This window comes from Mus musculus, chromosome 11 (assembly GCF_000001635.26).
Source record: "Mus musculus strain C57BL/6J chromosome 11, GRCm38.p6 C57BL/6J".
Classification (NCBI taxonomy): domain Eukaryota; kingdom Metazoa; phylum Chordata; class Mammalia; order Rodentia; family Muridae; genus Mus; species Mus musculus.
The window spans coordinates 73639618-73646344 of NC_000077.6; the positions used below are offsets into that span (position 1 = coordinate 73639618).

The following is a 6727-nucleotide window of genomic DNA, read 5'->3' on the forward strand; positions in this document are numbered from 1 at the left end:
GTGTGTGTGTGTGTATACTAGAGAGATTGTCGTCTTCTCTCTCTCTCTCTCTTTTTGGTGTGAACTATTAGTTTCATTCCTTTTCTTGGGTATATATTCTCTCCTAGTGTTTTGAGTTTTCCTTTTAGTACTACCTATAGAGATGGATTTATGGAAAGATACTTTTTGTAGTTTTGTCATGGATTTTTTCCATTAATGGTGATTTAGTGCTTCAGGCAATATAGTTTCTGGGCTGATATCTGTGGTCTCTTAAGTCTAGGACCTTTTGGCTTTCAGAATCTCTGTTGAGAAGTTGGGTGTAATTCTCATGTTTGTCTCTATATGTTACTTGGCCTTCTTCTCTTGAAGCATATAATATTCTTTCTATGTTCTATACATTTTGTCTTTTGGGTATTATGTGGTGTGAGTATTTTTGATCCAATATATTTGGTGTTCCTTAAGCTTTCTTTATGTTTAAAGCCATATTTTTCTTTAGATTAGAAAACTTTTCTTTCATGATTTTGTTGAAGATATTTTGTGTATCTTTGAGCTGGAAATCTTCTCTGTCTTTTGTTCCTATTTATTTTAGGTTTAATCTTTTCATAGTTTTCCAAATTTCCTGCATGTCTTGTATTAGGAATAACTTAGATTTGGAATTTTCTTTGACAAACATATATACTTCTATTGTATTTTCTATTCCTGCAATTTTCTCTTCCATGTCTTCTATTCTGTTGGTGATACTTGTATATGTATCTCCTTTTCACTTTTTATAGGTTTTGCAGGATTGCCTCAATTTGGCTTTTCTTCATTGCTTCAATTTCTCTTTTTAGATATTCAACATTTTTATTCTTTTCTTCATCTGTTTTATATTATTTTCCTGTATTTCTTAGTATTTATTCATTTTCTCTTTAAAGTGCTTTATATATTTGATTTTATTTTTCTGTATTTTTTTAGAAATATATACATTTCATTGTTAAGCACCTCTATCATCTCCATAAGATTAGATTCAAGGTCATTTTTTTTTTTTTTTGCACTTCAGGTTTGCTAGGATATACAGGGCTTCCTATGGTAGCATAGCTGTGTTCTTGTGGTATCATATTGCTCGTCATTTTGTTGATTATGTTCTTACTATGCCCTTTAGATATCTAATTCTCCCTGGTGTTGGCTGGCTTAATAGTCTCTGGTGGCTGCAGGTGTCTGGGATTTCAGGTAGAGCTGGGTTTCCCTGGCTGGCAGCAAGTTTCCAGGTTTGCAGGCAGACCTGGTAGTAACTCACGACACTCTGTTTGTCCAGGGTGTCAGCAGGTCTCTCAGGATGCAAACAGAGCTTGTGGTTTCTTATGGCTGCAGGGATCTGAGATTGCAGGTAGTGGTGATACTGGAATATGCAGCATGAAGTTGGTGGAGTGGACTTTACAGTTTCTGTACTTTCCAGGGTGCCTAGCTGGCAGGGTATTAGGGTAAAGGAATTTCACATTGTTGGCCTGGGTGGTAGCATGCCTTCAAATATTCAGGCGGATCTATGGCCCAGTGAATGAGGTACAGATCTAAGATATATTTCAAAAACAATGTATGACTGTTCAAATTTCAGGTCCAGAACTTCATACTTTGATTTGACATAAATATTTTTTGTAGTATTATGGTTGGAAAATTGATTTCATACACATTAAGACTTTTAACATGTTTAAGATTGCTCAGGTTTCTCTGGAAGTTATCTGTCTCAGTGGATATTCCATAGTATTTAAGAAAAGTTTAAATCTATTCTCATATGACTGACATAATTTTTATCTGATACTTTTCAATTTTTTTCATGTTTCTTTCCAATATTTCATACAAATGATTTTAAATCATTTTTTTCAAGTGATTGTAAGGTGATTTATATTCATATTGATAATTGAGATTCACAGTGAGGAGAAAAAATTTATTCATGGGTTATAGTTGCAACAATTTTGGTTCAAGTTATCTGTTATGGTTCCATGCATATAGTAAAAAATATGTGCCTTATTTTATAAAATATGTTCTAACACCCATTACATATCTGACATTTGTTTCCTTGGAACAAATTGCTGCACTTCTGTCTTATATACTTTTATTAAATCCCTGGATTAGTGCTATTTTATGCATTATGCATGTATATTATTTTCACACAACTCCTAAATGACACAAAATGATTTGCTTTATTTCTTTCAGCATTGTCCTGTGAACATACCAAGAAGCTACTCCCAAATTTGTGTGCACAAAAATATTTTCAGAAAGAAATAACACAAAGCTTTGCATTTAGTGGACTTTTTGAGCTATATAGAAAGAAGTTTTGGAAATATAAAGGTGGTAGTGAGGACCATAAAATATGTGATCATGAAAATGATCTGCTGGCAAAACACATCTGTTTCATTTCTGAAAAGAATAAAGAAGTTCTAGACATTCCTGAGAGAACTCAGTCTGGGTCACTCCCATTTTTACAGTTGGAGACTACTCTAGCAGATTTTTTTACAATTCTTAGAATTGGGAACAAAACACCCATGGAAGGAGTTACAGAGACATAGTTTGGAGCTGAGACAAAAGGATGGACCACCTAGAGACTGCCATATCCAGGGATCCATTCCATAATCATCCTCCAAATGCTGACATCATTGCATACACTAGCAAGATTTTGCTGAAAGGACCCTGATATAGCTGTCTCTTTTGAGACTATGCTGGGGCCTAGCAAACACAGAAGTGGATGCTCACAGTCAGCTATTGGATGGATCACAGGGCCCCCAATGGAGGAGCTAGAGAAAGTACCCAAAGAGCTAAAGGGATCTGCAACCCTATAGGTGGAAAAACATTATGATCTAACCAGTACCCCAGAGCTCTTGACTCTAGCTGCATATGTATCAAAAGATGGCCTAGTCAGCCATCACTGGAAAGAGCGGCCCATTGGACATGCAAACTTTATATGCCCCAGTACAGGGGAATGCCAGGGCCAAAAAGTGGGAGTGAGTGGGTAAGGGGAGTGGAGGAGAGGGTATGGGGGATTTTTGGTATAGCATTGGAAATATAATTGAGGAAAATACCTAATAAAATATTTTAAAAATTTAGTATAAACCATAAAATTTTTTTTTACAATTTTTGAAATGCAACTGTATCCTACAGAGAAATACAAACATATAGAAGAGTGACATTTGGGTGAATAAACCAACTCCTCTGAAGTATTCATCGAGTAGTATGGGATTAGATAGTAATTTAATACTTGGTGAACAAAGGAGATTTTGGAGAAGGGAAAAATTAATGAATATCATGAATGAGGAAGATATTTCTCTAAAATTTATTACAGTTTTCTCAATAATTTAATCTCCTCTGTGAGAAATCCTACTATTTAGGTCAACATAAGAAAATATCCATGTATCTAGTGAAACGTGGAGCATATTAGGTGGGAGGTACTTCTGGAAACTCCAACAGATTAAATGATATGATCATAGGCTGTATTAAGAACCATTTTCTGAAGTATTACCAAAATGATCAGCATGGAGGTATTTTATACCAAGAAAATATAATATTATATGATTCTCTTAATGAAACAATTCTAAGTAAAAATGAGATAAGTAAATGTATTCCAAAAACTCATTATAACCATGATAGTAGACACGCTATATCTAATCACTGCTCTTAGTCATCTTTGCAATTGCAGGACCATACCACAGAGAAAATTTATACAAATGATTGGAAGGATGATATTTTAAATGAGTCCTTAATTCTTCAGGTTTATAACTGGATGTGGACTAAAGGAGATGCCAACAAACACACATGTGATACATACAGGAATGCTTTAATTGAATCGTTATACTTAGAGACAACATAAAACATATTTAAAAATACCTTTTCCATGAACCAGGATATGATATTCCTTGAATATCAATTCCAATATCATTCAATATGATTCAAGCTATAATAGAGGTGGAAGTCAGGAAACCAAAGTGCATATATATGGTGTTTTCAATGTATCAAATCTCTTGGGACATTCAAATTTATCAGTTGAAGAAAAACACTCAAAATATAAAATACCAGGGAAATGTTCCAGTAAACCCTCAGGCCTTATGGTATTTCAAACTAGAAGAAAATCATGGAAATCATGTATGCAATGTGGCAAGTGCTTTGCTCAGTACTCAGCTCTTCAAAAACCTCACAGAATCCATACTGTAAAGAAACCTTTCATTTGTAAGGAATGTTGGAAATCATTTACTTGGTCCTCAAAATTTCAAGTTCACCACAGAATACATGATGCACAGGAACTTTATAAATCTAATAAGTGTGGGGAATCATTTATGCAGTCATCAAATCTTCTAGCTCACCAAAGAATCCACACAGGAGACATACCTTACAAATGTAATGAATATGGTAAATATTTTACTCAGTCTTCAAATCTTCAAGTTCATCAGAAAATCCACTCTGGAGACAAACCTTACAAATGCAATGAATGTGGGAACTCATTTACCTGTTCCTCAACTCTTAAAGTTCACCACAGAATCCATAAAGGACTCAAACCTTACAAGTGCAATAATTGTAGGAAAAGCTTTATATAGTCCTCAGGTCTTCAAGAACACTACAGAATCCATACTGGAGACAAACCTTGCAAGTGTAATGAATGTGGGAAATCATTTACCCATTTTTCATATCTTCAAGTTTATTACAGAATCCACACAGGAGACAAACCTTGCAAGTGTAATGAATGTGGTAAATATTTTACCTGGTTTTCAAGTCTTAAAGTTCACCAAAAACTTCATACTGTAGACAAACCTGTTAAAAGTAATTAGTGTGGGAAATCATTTACACAGTCCTCAAAACTACAAGCACCTCACAGAATATACACTGAGCATGAACCTTATAAATCTAATAGTTGTGGGAAATCATTACCCAGTCTTCAAGTCTTCTAGCTCATCACAGAATCTGTACAAGAGACAAACCTGCAAATGTAAGGAATGTTGGAAAAGCTTTATATAGTCCTTAGATCTTAAAAATAACTACAGAATCTACACAGGAGGCAAACCTTACAAATGTAATGAATGTGATATGTCTTTTATCTGATCCTCATCTCTTCAAGTTCATCAAAGAATCCATACTGGAAAACAACCTTATATGTGTAAATGAATGTGGAAAATCTTTTTCCTGCTCCTCGAATATTCATTCTTACCAGAGTGTCCATACAGGAAACAAACTTAACAAATGTAGTGAGTATGGAATTGGTTTTCGAAGTCCTCAACTCTCCAACCTCATTACAGAATCCATACCGGGGACAAACCTTTCAAATATAGTGAATGTTGACAATCCTTTACCCTCTCCCTTATAATTTCATAAGTGTAGTGAATGTGGAAATACATTTCCCAGTCCTCAAATCTTCAAGGTAACCATAGAATTCATACTGCAAACAAACATTGCCAATGTAAAGAACGTAGAAAGTCCTTCACACAGAAATCATATTTTAAAACCTGACATAGTATGCATACTAGAGACAAACTGTACAAATGTAAATAATCTGACAAGTCATTTCTCACTTTCTCAAACCTGAGACCACCTAGAAGATCTGTGCAATAGACTAAGTTGATGAGTAATTACTGTCCTTGTATTAATACAAAAACCTGGTATTTGCCATAAGAAACATATTTGTAAGTATTTAAATAATGTTGAATTTACTTCTGTATGAATTCTGTGATGACTTTTAAGACTTGAGGACTGTGTAAAAGATTTCCCACATTTATTACATTTGAAAGATTTGTCTCCAGTGTGGATTCTCTGATGAACTTGAAGATTTGAAGACTGGGAAAATATTTATCACATTCATTACATTTGTAAGGATTATCTCCTTACTCTTTATCATAGAACTCACAGAGAAAAGCCCTGTACTTTATTCAGAATTGGAAACATTTTACCCAGAAACACAGCTTATATTCATATTTAGTAGTTATTTCCAAAATAAAATATGAAAAAAACTTTCACCCAGTCTCAATCTAATTATAATTAATTATAATCACATCATAATTAGTAATGCTATATAATTCAGGTTCAAACAAAATTAGAGAAGTAGTATTTTAAAATGTAAGGATTTAAGCCATAATAATATTAATGACTATCCTTATACAAACCTGTTGCTGTATAGTTTAGTAGGCTAGAATATTTACCTTTGTGAGATATATTCTATGTGAATATTATTTTGTTGTTAGTCTTTGAGCTTTTTATGGAATATACATTATAGGAAAATTTTAATCTCAAAATAATCCTTATTTATCAGGATTATCAATAAATATATTACAACTGTCTTCCTATTACTCCTGCCTTGGTGTGATTAGTATCCATTTTCTGGGATGGTATCAGTCTTATATTTCATTTCCTGATTGATAGTGACAACAGGTCACAAAAGATACATTTTATAGCTTTGGACAAGTGCCAAGAAAGCAATTAGGTGGAGTATGTATGCTGTACAGATGTAAACCTGAGGATTTGCAGTGTGTGTGTGTGTGTGTGTGTGTGTGTGAAAGAGAGAGAGGGGGGGGGGATAAAATCACTCCCATTTCAAGGAATATAGCTTCTGGTATGTGAAAATATTCCAAGTGGACTCATTTTGGGTCCAGGAGGTCGAAGATTTAAGATGACATATTCTTCTCTGGTCCAAATGTTGATATTCATATTGTATAGTGAATACTGTACTCCATAGAATTTTCCCTCAGAGAATTTTTGTCCAAAATATTGCTCCTACTGTACCTACTGTACCTACTAA

The 6727-nt window shown here is 34.0% G+C and overlaps 1 pseudogene; it reads left to right on the top strand.

Moving 5' to 3' along the window:
* On the top strand, window positions 3043-4967 carry Gm12327 (predicted gene 12327; annotated as a pseudogene).